This window comes from Neopsephotus bourkii, unplaced genomic scaffold (assembly GCF_033783945.1).
Source record: "Neopsephotus bourkii isolate Nb327-2 ecotype Australia unplaced genomic scaffold, CSIRO-AGI_Nbou_v1 NB_354, whole genome shotgun sequence".
In the NCBI taxonomy this organism is placed as follows: Eukaryota; Metazoa; Chordata; class Aves; order Psittaciformes; family Psittacidae; genus Neopsephotus; species Neopsephotus bourkii.
In genome coordinates this window covers 1,730,981-1,745,047 of record NW_026900860.1, presented here as the reverse complement: position 1 = coordinate 1,745,047, position 14,067 = coordinate 1,730,981, and the positions used below count along the sequence as shown (strand labels likewise).

Here is a 14,067-nt window from a genome sequence, read left to right as displayed (position 1 = left end):
TGTAGGTTATCAAGAATGAGTCCCATAAAAAAGAGCAAACTTATTATGGGATGTCTGACAGAGACCTTATCGTGTAAATGCTTGCATGCAAAAGTTATTGTGGAAGATTTTGTGGGATGGGGGGATTGTGGCAATGTGTAAGGCTTTGTGAGATGTTTAAGAGCAGGATTAAAGGTAAGGAAAAGGAGAGGGTCAAGGTGGAGCACAAGCATGAGCAAGCAGAGATGAGTTGATGGTGTATAAGCAGGCTGCTGATTGCCTGTCAGACTAAGCCCCGTACCTGACCACCGCTGCCTGTCTTACCTTCTTATGAAACTCTGTTCCACACTGTTGTGTGCTTATTATTCTCTGTGCAGAAGATACACCAACCAAATTCAAGCTAGATAAGCAAGCAAGTCAGAGAAAAATGTCTGAGAGCTGGACCACGGAGCTCTGGCATAGCCACCAGAGAGACCTGAACAGAGGAACTTTCCCTGACCAGCAACAGGTCAAAAGAAGTTGGTCATTCATGCAGCCTGTGGTTATGTAGGTGTCTGCAAAGGCAAGATGCTTCTGCCTGTGTCAGTGTGTGGTCAGCCATGTCCATACAATGCATATATGCACACAGGCAAGCTTGTCTTACAAATATGCATTCAGCTTCACTACTGGTAGGACCCAAAGGGATAGGGATAAGCTGCAGCCACATCTCTCTAGCAACTCAGGGCAGGAGCCACCGCTCTGATCCTTCAGCTAGCCAGATCTGGCTAGCTCTAGCACCAGCTACTTAATAAAGGAGAAGGAGCAGGTTGTCTGGTTGCTCCATTTGCTAGGTGGCAAAGAACAATGAAAAACTAAGTACAAGGTCTCTTCTGAAAGGTCAGCAGAGTTGCTCTGCTGTAGGCTCTAGGAGTTGCTATTTTCCCCCTGCCCCATAAAAGTGAAAATGGATCATTGCTCTTGCTTTAGACAGTCCTTAGACTCAGACTGTGAAGAAGGCAGAGGCTCTTTTTCACTTTAGGTTGCCATGGTCTACTACCAGTCATTTTGACCCTGTTATAAAATAAAGACGCCCCTCCCTTTCATACTGTGACTACAAATTACCTAAACACACAGAATCATCACGCAGACTCCATCCGCCAAGAATGAATAGAAGAGACTTACAATCTACTCCATGCTCTCCAGTAGGTGACCTATTGTAAATCTTATTACCCACCTCACAGCAGGAGGGGAAAAGTGATCGCCACTTCCTTGGATAGAGACATCATGCCCTGCCCTGCAAATATCTTTGGTCTGGGAAAAAAGCTGGACAGCCATAAATTCGGTGCACTTGCAGCATACAATATTATGGGTATTTTTCAGTAACTTCTCTCATTCTATAGACAGAGGGGACTTTGTACCAGGTCCAGCACCTCTAATAGCAGTCTCCACTTGGTAGGACTCTCCGGGTGAAACTCCCCTAGATAAGACTACCAGTTTTATTCCCATCTAGGAGAAAACAACACTCCATTGTTTGAACGTGGATTTCGCTTGATCAGAAGACAAGAAACACAGTGTTCCATAGGCGTTGTAATTTCTTAAACCATGACTAACTCTTGCTTTCATCTCTTCACTTAATCCTGCAGCACCATAAAACTCCCTTGTGCCAGCCCACTGGTGGTCACCCACATTCTCTTGGACACACGAAGTGGCAGGTGCTCAAGGAAACCAAGTCATCAGCACAGTAACAATAAACTACTGCACCAGCATTCCCTTCAAGCAGACTGGTAGAAAACTGCTAGGTTAGTGTCTAAGGCTATCATAAAAGTCAAGCTTACTGCTTAATTGTTAGTTATGTGTATTTAGTTTGGATGTTTATTGCTCTTTTTCAATGCTTCAGTAATTTTACAGTGATTAATGCAAACAAGCTGGGATGCCCCCTTAGAGCTGCCTTTATTCTCCCTACTTCCACATCCATCTCAGCTTCCCTTCTACTTTTCCTTCCTAATTTGTTAGCTAACACTTGCAAACTGTTCACTTCTTAAAATCTTCAGCCATAAAAGAGGGTATGGATTCACAAAGCAACATTTATCAGCAAGTTCTTGCTGTGAATAAGATCATTGACAGTTCAGTCTCTGAATGCTTTAACTGGTGGGTGCTGGAGAACTGGATTTATGGAAGGAAGATTTTTGCTTCCTATTCTTTGTATTAGTTTGACCATGTAAAAAAGTTACATTCCAATACAAACTCCCATTTAAACAGCCAATATCTCACAAAAATCTGTGATACAGGATAGGATTTCAAACATAAATGTTGCTTTAAGAGCCTTAAACACAGGGGAATGAGTAATAATAAAGGCCCATTAAAGTAAAAATAATCTTTAGCATTTATGCCAAATTTCAGGTCATGGAACTCTTCGCTTTAAATAAATCACTGAAACACAGCACTAGAACAAATCCTTCTATTTGACAGATGTTAATGCTCTGACACAGACTTTACGCCTTTTTTCTTTAATGCAATATTACATTTTGCTCCAGGATAATGTTTTTAGTTACACAAAACGTGTACTCAGAAGAATCAACTCATTTATTCCTAGTTAAGAACTTTTGATTTAAGCATTGCGTGAGCGTATTGAGCTCCTCTTTCTATTCTGTGGTTAGCCCACGACAATCTAAAGAGGTATCTCTAATTACAATTTAAACTTGAAAGGCATTTTCCTTTAAATGGCAGCAAACAGGAAATGTTTAAACTATGTCAAAGCCTTTGATGAATCTTTACAACGACTCATAAAAGATCATCCTGCTTAAAATAATATTGATTTTTCATTTCTTTGCTCAGATACTACAAGATTTACGTTTCATCTGATCAGGATCAAAGCTTCTCCCCTCTCCTGATCACTGGGATTAAATCAGCAATGTCATTTTACACGGTTAAAAACTACGCTGCTAAAGCAAGATATGAAAGTGTAGCGAGGCTGATCATAGAGACCTTAGAATAAAACCCCCTCAAGATTCCCTGTCTCTCTCCCTCTGCATTTGCTAGGAAGCAGCTGTGCTTCACACAGCTTCACATGAATGAAAATATTAAGGCGAGAAACCACCCACTTAGTTTATTTTCCATATGACTTTCCTGTAATTATTTTGTAAACTGTTCACACAACAATATATAAAAACATCTGCAAAAACAGGTAATTAATGTGTCAAGCCAAACTAATGCATTTTTTATGGTGTCCATGCTTCGTCAACTGTAATTATAACTCTTTTTAAGCAAATGATGATGTGTTTGTTGCAACGTGCAAGTGGTTATTTTAGATGCTCTGTTTACTATAACTGCAAACAGAGTATAAAAAAAACTCTACAGCTACTTTGTCACACAGAGCATCCTTCATCTACACAAGCACAAGCAGGCTGCTCCCTCATTGTCCAAAGGTTTTTGCCTATTTCAAAGTAATAGAAGTATCTTTAAATGAAAATTGGCTTTGGAAAGGCTGACCAGGCCACCCGCTGACCAAAGTAACAGTAGCCAGGACATTAGGACAGCAGCCAACAACCTAAAATTTGTTCTTTAATTTTCATTTCTAAGGGCAGCTCAGCTACAATATATGTCCAAAACCAGACACTCCTAACAACATTCAAATGATCTCAAGGCTTTCATGGAGGAAAACCACAAAGATCAGAATGATTGTGCCAAGGAGTTCATCTGTGACTTGTTTTCCATCATACACTGATTTGAAGGAGAATTGAAGAGAAGCAGAGGGGGCTTCTGCTCCCACCTCAGAGGAGAACATATCTTTGAGAGATTAGCTTACTCAGTGCTGAAGTGTTCAGCTCAGTTAAGTGTTTATTCAGGCATCAAATCTTCTGTAATGCTATCCTATAGGAAAATGACTTATATTCAGCTATTCACAGCAAAAAACTATTGAAAGGTGGCCATAACCAATAAGCTCAAACAAACAAAATCTGGGTAGTAAGGACCATGGAATAAAATCTGTTCTTCTTCCCCAATTAACCTGGGGCTCTGCTAACACAACACATCTGAGGAGTGCTGTCAAACTCAAACGTGCCCTGGTCCTAACTGATTCCCTCCACAGATCCAGGATGAAGTCACGTGGAAGAGATGTATCTTACTGGGTGGTAACAAAGATAGCTCTGGTCTCCATTTGCCACTAACATACAAAACATCCCCCATTCAATAAATCACAGTATATAGGACCCACACAGGAACTGTAAATATTCCTTCCTTTGTTTCTCATCATATCCAAGTCATTTCATTCCTCAGTGGGAATGAGAGCCTCAAGAAGAGCCAATCTGCCAGGACGACATTAGCGCACTCCTTGTCTAACTAGCTCCTTGACCAGGATGTGGATCTTTCCATAGGAAAGATGAGGCTAAAAAGTTAGCATTAACTGTCCCAATCCTCTGTAACCTTCGTGTTCCAAATCTTCCTGCTTTTCTCTCAGACTTACTAAAAATATATGTGGGCTGCTTTTATTTAAAGAAGATATTAGAAGAGATATGCTTCAGGAAGGAATGTCCTCTTGCAGAACAGGCTACAAGGAACTTGTGGGAGACTGCCTGTTGTGCTAACCCCAAACTCCATGTTCTTAACAATTTAAACAGTCAAACTTTTCTCTAAATACCGAAATCTTCAATGAAACGTTTATAATTGTCAAATCTAACAGCTATAATACCATTTTTTATTTTTAAAAGTTTCTTTATCTTCTTCACAGTCTTCCTGCACGTATCACCCAGCTGGATCGCTGGATTTTTCAAAGCCTTGCTCTCTATAAAAATGCAAGGGAGTAAGCCTTAAAAGATTTATTTCTTCTCACAATGAAAAGAGGTTTAGCAGCACCTTCCTTATTAGTGGGTAGCCCAGCTGTTATTTTTGCCTAATTGGTTCAAGAGGACCTCTGTTCTTCTTAGGGCAAACACTTCTTACATCATGTGAAGCAGACTCCTTTGTCCATATTAGCCAAACAAAAGCTCAGGCACCCCGTAAGTGACAATGCGGCTCATCATCCAGCACAGGTTTGTGACCACTTTGGACACACTTTTATAACCCCTGAATTTATTGCAGGAAGAGCTGCTGATTTTGGAACAAACCTCCACCAACTTTCCCAGGAGAGCGGGTAACCTTGGATTTTAAACACTGCCTTAAGTGAGATGTGGCAGGTGCTGGGGCAAATGGGCACTTCAGCATCAAGGGACGATGCTCTAGATTTTAGCAGCAGGTGGCAGTTTGGGATTGGGAAATAAGCCTGCTAGTTCTTCACCTCCAGTATGCTACATACTATATTAATGATGAGCTCCTTTGAGGTGGTGGCCAAATTCTGCAGCTGAAAAATATGTAATTATTAAGAACTAACACCAAGGTTAAGCCCACAATGGTAAAACAATTTTTTCCTCCCTCCCTCTTTCCCTCTTTTTCTCTCTTACATTTTGAAGGAGTCACATCTTTTTAAGATGCACCACCTTTATCAGAACCATTCTTTCTTGCTGTTTGAAAATACACTACTGTACTCCAGCAACCAGGAAGAAAAAAACCTCTCATGCTGAAGCACAAATGAGTGACAGTGAGTGAACACCTAAGAAGTCTTCTTCCAAATTTCCTGTGTGCTTATAACTATTATGCCTATATTTTATGCATCACTGGAGGTTGAGCCACACACTTACAGATCTGCACTTCCTGGGACGTTGCCACCTTTGCATCCTGTAGGAAACCCAAGGTTACACACCAGTGGTGTAAAGGTCTAGGTAAATGCTTCTTGGTGTGGTGGCCAAAGTTAAGATTACACAGAAGAACGGTGTGGGTGAAATGCGAGTGACCAGTAAAGGAGCCAGTAACACTCAGTATCATAGAATCATAGACTCACAGAATGGGTTGGACTGGAAAAGACCTTAAAATCACCCAGTTCCAACCCCCTGCCATGAGCAGGGATGCCTCACACTAGAGCAGGTTGCTCCTAGCCTCATCCAACCTGGCCTTGAACACTGCCAGGGATGGAGCATTTACCATTTCTTTGGGTTACCCTGGTGCCAGCGCTTCAGCACCCTCACAGGGAAGAACTTCTGCCTTAGGTCCAACCTGAACTTCCCGTTTCAGTTTGAACCCATCACCCCTTGTCCTATCACTGCAGTCCCTCATGAACAGTCCCTGTCCAGCATCCTTGTAGCCCCCTTCAGACAAAGGAAGCTGCTCTGAGGTCTCCATGCAGCTTCTCTTCTCCAGGCTAAAGATACTTAGATAATATCAACTTCCCAGCAACACTGAGCAATGAACATCTATTTCTAGAGCAAGTCATGTTAAACCCAGAAGGTGGTGGTGGATTTTCACATGTGTGGGACTACCTGGAAAAACCCAAAATGAATGGTCACACCACAACAAATCATTGAAGGGAGGATAAACTTCCCATCCACCTGCTAAAACATGTAGTCCTCAAACGCAAAGGTGTTTCATCAAAGACCTCACCCTGTGAGAAATTTTCCTCAACACTTTATTATAAGACTACATAAGGGAAAACGATGGACACTGCGAGACAGAAGGACAAGCAGTGGCATCCCAGCATAGATGAGGACACTAAACGTGAAAGCAGCAGCAGGTTCTCCATCAGGAGGAGAGAACTGACAGAGCAAGGAAAGAAGTTACACAGGCCACCACCACCACAGAAGAGAGGAAATATTTTCCAAGTCCTGTGCACTCTTCCTTCGTAACAAAAAGGCCAAGTCCAGTTAGACCCAGCAACCGCAAACACTCCTGTTTTCAGAGCAGAGGCAACCCAGGCACACAGACACCAAGCCCTTCAAGTAAGAACAAGTTACTGCAGTTTGAAGCAGAAAGAATTAAAGGCAAAAGAGACATGAAAAAAGCCCACAATTATGAGATTCATCAGTCCTGACACTCTAATAGTACTCATATCTATACATTAAATATAATTCATGTGTGGTTTTTATATAGCACTATGGGAAATTCTATCTTTCCATAAGCAATCCCTAAATTCCCTAAAACAGAAGAGCAAACAGCATAGATACCAAGCCTATGCTAGTCCTTCTACATAGCTTGGAAGCTGGAGAGGCTATTTCAAGACAATGGAAAATAAAAAAGGAGAAAGAAGACAGGAAAAGAGCATGTGAAAAGAAAGAAGCTGTATATGCAAAACCTGTTTGCAGGCAGGGGGTGGTAGTGTAGAAATCAGAGCACTGATTACCACACAGCACCATGCCCTTAAACATACCTATGCCATTTTCCTACTCCAGCTAGTAATTTGCCTCCATTCACATACACTGCCCAAAGCATTTAATTCTGCAGCCACAGACTTCAGTTTTGTCACCTAAGGACACAAGTGGCACTGTAACCTAGGTCAGTCTGTTCTGTGTACACTATATACTGAAAGAAGCATGGCGACCCTACTAGGTCTTCCGATGGGCAGCAGAAACCCCACATAGCAACAGTCAAAAAAAGATGAATGCACTCAGCTGCAGCTAAATGCTGGCTAACAGCAGCTGAGATAAAAGGCTGTGCAGGCAGGATGAGATGTCTGTCAAAGAGGCTGGGCACAAGCAGCAACCTGGCAAGGAGCTGCTATGAGGACCGACTTGGAAGTCTTGGAAAGGTCAGAGCAAGCTCAAGCCAATGCAGCTAGCTGTGTCCCCCCGAAGAGAGAAGAAAGAACTGATTTTTAAAGCCCCTTGGTCACATATTTATTCATTCTTTAACAGCAACATGCTAAGCATCTGTATTCAGAACCATTTCTATATCATGCGCTACAGGCTGGCTTATGGGTATTGCCAGTATTACCCTTTACATGTATCATAAGGCTGTGAGCAGGTCTGCAGCTATGAAACCCCAGACCTTTATGAGCCTCTTGGTGCAGGGAAGTCTTGAGCTGTGCCCTAAGCATGCCCTTACATAGCTGAATCTGGCTGTATTTACACATTAAATAACTTCACCACACTTTACAGACACATACTATACTTTACTGCTTTGCCACAATGAACTCTAAATCTGAATGGCATCTTGGAGCTGAGGCTGAGGTCCCCAGCATCATGAGGGGCCCAGATAAGAAAGACATGGCAGAAGCAACGGTGGTGCAGTGCCATGATCCCCTTGGCTTGCTTTCTGAATATGTAAAGACATCACCCAGGGTGAGCCATCCAGCATCTACTGCGCAGTGATGGATCATATAGCACTAACCTGGTCTGAAGATTGTATGGTCTACAATGGGCGTAGAAACCAACATATTTCAATTATTAACTGCTCGTATCCCATAATAGCATGGGTTTCAGTACCACTAGCAGTACAGTAGGATTAGATGACTTTATAAAGCAAATCACAGCATTTCCAACATCCCTTCTTAATCAAGCTGCTTGCCAACAGAGAAGTCCTCTCACAACCATCGGACCTTCCAAAACAGCAGCTGTGATTTCAAGGTTATAGGAAGCACTAGGAATCAGGGAGCACTTGCATGCTGGCTTGGAAAGCCCAACCCAAACAGTTCTATAGCACCCTTACAGTCCAATAGCAGGAAACAGTTTTCCTCCTTTGCAAGGAACCAGGGCAGGAAGTTTTTGTCTTGACTGGTTCCAGTCCCAGAATAAGTGTAAAGCTGCAACAGCAAATAAAGTGGGTGATGATACACCATAGGAACACAGGTCTGAGATCAGGCAGGGGAGAGTTACAGTTACCCTGTCATTAACCTTTCCCTGTGGGACCCAGCACAGCTTTTAGGGGTCTCCCTGAAGACATCCAATGCATCTTCTTAGAAAACAGGTCTATTGTTTCCTCAGGAGCTGCCTAAGGGACTGCTGCTCTCAAAGAGAAACTACTCTGAGGAATCATCAAGTGAAAGAAATTTAAAACAGCTACTGTGTTGTAACAGAAGTTGTGGTAGTTCAGTGCCAATCCACAAACAAGCAAAGGTGCTTTTCACTCTGGAAGCCCTCCTGGAACATCCATGCCTGATCGCCTTTTCACAAAGTACTGTCTTCTTGGCATTCTGTCAAGCGTGCTCCTGTTTGCATCCCTGGCTCCATCACAAGTTCAAATCATAGCCCATCATAATCCCAGTAATTAAACACAAGTTGGTTTGTTTTCAGTATATCCAAAAATATCATCTAGTCATCCAAAGTATTCCCAGCATTTCATTGTATATGCATTTCTGGGTTAAAAGGCAAAGTCATTTTAGCAAGGTTCCAGTAATTTGTGTAATTTTTGTTCCAGCTCTGTTTACTGGATAAACATTAAAATAGCATGGTGCAGCACAAAACTGACATTCACAGCCTGCTTTCAAAGACACCAGCCACTTATCTACAAGTTGTAGATACCTAAAGCAAAATGCAGATACCTGGAAACAGTCTGTGGTGCTGTGACTTAAGAGGCATCACATACTTCATGCAACAAGATCCATGCTGCCCAGCCAAACCAGCCCCCTAAAACAAATAAACACTCATTGTGTGCAGTCACAGCTGCTATGCAGATGAAGAACACCCCACATCTCTCAGAGTAAATTGATCATCCCCCTTCAGATGTTAATGTGTGATATGGAGCCTTGTATGTAACAGACCAATGAGGAACATGTTTGCTTTCTAAACCTCATGGAACACATATGTACTTTTCTACAGGAATTAGACTGACCATAGTGCAAAGGGACTCTTCATCAGGTACTATAGCAACAGGACAAAGGGTGATGATTTTAAACCGAAACAGAGGAAGTTCAGGTTAGATCTAAGGCAGAAGCTCTTCCCTTCCCTGTGAGGGTGCTGAGGCGCTGGCACAGGGTGCCCAGAGAAGCTGTGGCTGCCCCATCCCTGGCAGTGTTCAAGGCCAGGTTGGACACAGGCGCTTGGAGCAATGTGCTGTAGTGGAAGGTGTCCCTGCCCATGGCAGGGGTTGGAACTGGATGAGCTTTAACGTCCCTTCCAACCCAAACCAGTCTGTGATTCTATGATTCATCATGTGCCTGTTACTGAAGTTACTGAAACATAGAAAAAAGTAATAGTGTTAACTCCTTGCTTATCACCCAAATCCATAACAGACATAACTTGAGAACAGTTGAAGTTGGATGAAGAGGAGAAATTTATGGAAACAGGAATCCCTCCTTTATTACAAAATATTCTTTCCATAATTTCAGCCTCCCCATCTATTTCCTCCCAACTTAACAATACCCTACGCCAAAGTCAGGGAAAGCACTACTTCACATAAAGCACAGTTAACTTCCACCCTACAAGGTGGTGGCTTGCTATTGATCAGTGCATTTTTTTCCCCATCACTAGACCTGAAGCAATACATTGACCTCAAAATGCTCTGACATGCAAACAAAACAAAGGAACAGCTATAATTGTAAGCCAAAATTTCTATCGGTTAGTGTACTTAGATGCTTCAAAAAGCAGAACAATTGAATTCCTGAAGGTTTCAGCTCCTGGAGAGCTGTTTAACCATCATACACAACCTTAGAGACCTGCCTTCCATAACCTCGGAATTCCTGCATGCAGCAATGCCCATAAAACACAAGAGGGACAGCAGGATTAGGACATACTCCGAAAACAAGGCAATGATGGCAGCTATTCCCTCCCACCACATGTGAAGGAGCTCTGGTACAAACGGAACAGAGAGGTACAGGTAGTTCAATGGCAGTTCAAGGGCTCTACTGCCAGTCCAAGAATTCGTTCTCCTCCTTACTGACAAACATGTTTAATATTAAATGCATGTACAGAGCAGAAATAGGCTGAAGATGTATAAAGAGCAGATGCCCAGCCTCTCAGAGCACAGACGGCGTTCATTCCCCAAGTGACATGTGTATTAGCCCTTTTGGCAGGAGTATGAATAGGGCATTTAAAGATTTAGTACTAAAACTGTGCAAGGGACTAGCAGAGAATACATGTGCACCTTGCACAGTATAATTAACACCAGCACACTTCTGAGAGCATGTACACACAGCTGAAAACCAAGTCAGGGGGACATCTCTTTGCAGAGGCAACACCTGCCTCATCCAGCATTAGTGCCATCAGCACAGAGAGCTGCAAAGTCGTCAGAAGCGTAATGGACTCAAGTGCACTCCAACTGCCTTTATGGAAGCCAGCTACTTCAAACTGAACTACACAAGTTTATTACTGTGAGTTTATAGACTTGCTTGGCCATGATTTTGATGAGGAAGCCTTAAGGAGAACTCGTACCAAGCCTAAAGGAAGGGCTGATACCAGAGACAACCTTATCTTTCAGATACACCTCATCAACTTAGAGGCCCTACAGTTAGGAGGTTATTCGGACAGAAGTTTCAAGCACAGAGGATTAGGGATATTTCTTCCCCCCCCAGGGCACTTCCCTGTTACACTTCCCATTTTTAGGTCTCAATTTCTATTTTCTTGGTGCCACCATGTGGCAAAAACATGTATTACCATTTTCCATGCAAAAGTCCAGTCCATTCTAGAGAGGCCACACAATCTGCAAGGGCTGTATACTGAAAGGCAGTGCCACCTTATATGAGTGTAAGTATACATGAACGTTGTGTTCCACTTTCAGATACCATAAAGGCTTATTTAGGCTGAAAATAATCAATGGCAGAAGACCAGAGGCATTTTGTAACAATTACACCATCCTTATCTTGGAAAGCAGCACATTATTATCCACGTGAAATACATAAGCAGGGGTGTTTACATAGCTGAAATGATTAAAGGGGGGGATTTATTGCAACATACACTGAATATTCACATATCAATGCTAGACATAGCACCTTCACAAAGCAGCTAGACTTTAAAGTGCAATACAGACAGTTATTCATGGGGTTTTGTTGGTTTGGGTTGGGGTTTGCTGTCCTCATAGATCCTGAGAAAGCATGTATTTTAGGAAGGCATTTGAATCAGCCCTGTCATTATAAAGAAGGCATTGCAGCCTCCCTGCCAGCTTCCAGAAGCTCCAAAGAGAACAGGACACAAAATGAGCTGATCTACCCAAATCTAGTGTAAGTACCCAGCAGAGGATGAACATTCATTTGCTTTCCACCTTCACAGCCATGCAGGGTAACACAGAGAAAGGAGTGAAAAAGAGCTGACTGCTAGGAACTAGCCTGTGTACATTTATGTTCCAAAAGGATAAGATGCCAGTTAAAAAGCAACGCATTCCCATTATTTCCTTTCCTGTACTGTACAGACGCAATGTCAGTGACTGCACTGAAGTTGCAGGTGCTGGCTATAAGCTCTGCATCTATCCAGAACACCTCCACACACATACACACAGAGGTACCACCATTTATTAATACATTTATTAGTAACCTCCGCTGTGCTATCTGAGTGGAATGGGGGAAACAGCACAGAATATCCCACTTTTCTAAGACTCCTTGATATTTTCCTATCCTGAAAAGCATGGATGCCAGTGGGCAGGAGTGAAGGATTAGAAGTTGCCTGAGGCAGCTGGATGACTGTCTAGTTGACAGTGAAGAAGTCCTTGGAGGAAGTGTTAGCAAATTAAGCAAGAAGCCCAATTCACTCTAGTTTTTTAACAAGTTAGTGTGCATCAGCTGAGCAATCTTCTACAACTCATGCAAGAAAAGCCTTTCGTAACTCCAAGGTAAACGTATTGCCAAAAGGATTATCATGGATTCAAAGCCAACATGTTTAACCACTGCCACAACTCAACTATGCATGCATAGTTACCATAGCTCAGCTGATGTACAACATCCTTCCTTGTGTTCATGCCCTAACAGTTTAATAAAGAAAGCCTTCTGAAGCTGGAACTTGAACTGTCAGTTTAAACCTGCATCATGCCACCTTGCATCATGGTAAGGAGATGTGTTTATGATGAAACTGGATATTCAGAAGACCATACCTGAACAGCACACAGGTCTATGAAGAAGTGTATTAGCCAGGAAACAACAGCTGGGTTCTCCAACAGAAGGTTTGCCAGCACAATCAGCATCAAGAATGAAAAGCATTTTGACAACATGGGCAAAGAAAGATAGGATGCTATTGAAAAGCCACAACAAACAGCAAAGCAGCCACCCTACTGACATCACTGGGACTTCAAAAGGAAGAGTGGATTTACTTCTGCCAAAACATACAAGACCATTTAAGCAAAGGCTGTGCACATATCTTGGACCACACCTCTAGTTTTCATCAGTAACCTATTCATTATTTTTTGCCAGGCCCCGTTACAGCAGCTCAGCAGGTAACTTCCATTCCTAGAACTGCTCAGAGGGTCTGGACCACTGCTGTGCATCATACTGAGATGTAGCAAAGGCTTCTGCTTGTGTGTGCTTTGGTACATTAGCATTTGAGTTCAGCTCTGGAGCAGCATAATGCATCTGTGCTGTATACTGTCAAACAAAGGCACAATTCTAATCTCACTCATTTGATCTGTGTGGGACAGACGATACAATACACAGACGCTGAAATCACTCCAGGAAAAAACAAATCTTTTCCTGTGCTTTATAGTTTTAAGCCTTTGTTGGACAAAATGCAAATATATGAGGTTATCACTCCAGACTCTCAAGAGCTAGAAATGGAAGGGGGGGGATTGTTCCCTGGATGACAAGGTGCAAGGATACTCCACAGAAATCTGCATATAGTTGCATCTGGTGCATTAACAATAGCTTTGGTAGATATACTGACCCACCAAAAGCTTTGGAAAAAAGAATATAGAATCCTGTTCTCCTCTAGCAGCACAGGAATGCAAGTTTGTAGTGTGCAGTTTGCATGCATCCTTCAGCTATAGAAGAAGAATTGTTTAGTGGAAGAAGCTAAGAGGCTGTGAGCCAAGAATAGTTCTAATCCTGTTGTGATTGGGAAGTTAACCTGAGTCTGCCTCTCCCCATGCGTAAAACGGGGATAATTAATCCTCACTTAAGCATGTAAATTAAATAATGTTTCAACAGTGCTGCAAGTGCCACATATTAATAAATGACTAGCTAATAAAAAGGAAAGAGGCAGAAGTGAAGCACTTTGTTACTTACCTGCAAGTCAAAGGTTGTGCTGCAATTTCCAAAGAGATAGTTGGCACTTGGAAGAGGAGACCCTAAATTATCATTCAGACTTAGAGAGAAAGATTTCTCTCTCTTGTATGCACAGCAGCTATCAGGCACATGAAAGGCACACACAAACCATTCTGCATTTCACTTCACCT

At 42.4% G+C, this 14,067-nt stretch overlaps 1 protein-coding gene across 10 annotated transcripts in view; it reads right to left on the bottom strand.

Moving 5' to 3' along the window:
* RPS6KC1 (ribosomal protein S6 kinase C1) overlaps positions 1–14,067 on the bottom strand; it is a 91,932-nt gene that overhangs the window by 50,707 nt on the left and 27,158 nt on the right. The gene's annotated exons all lie outside the window — the stretch shown is intronic.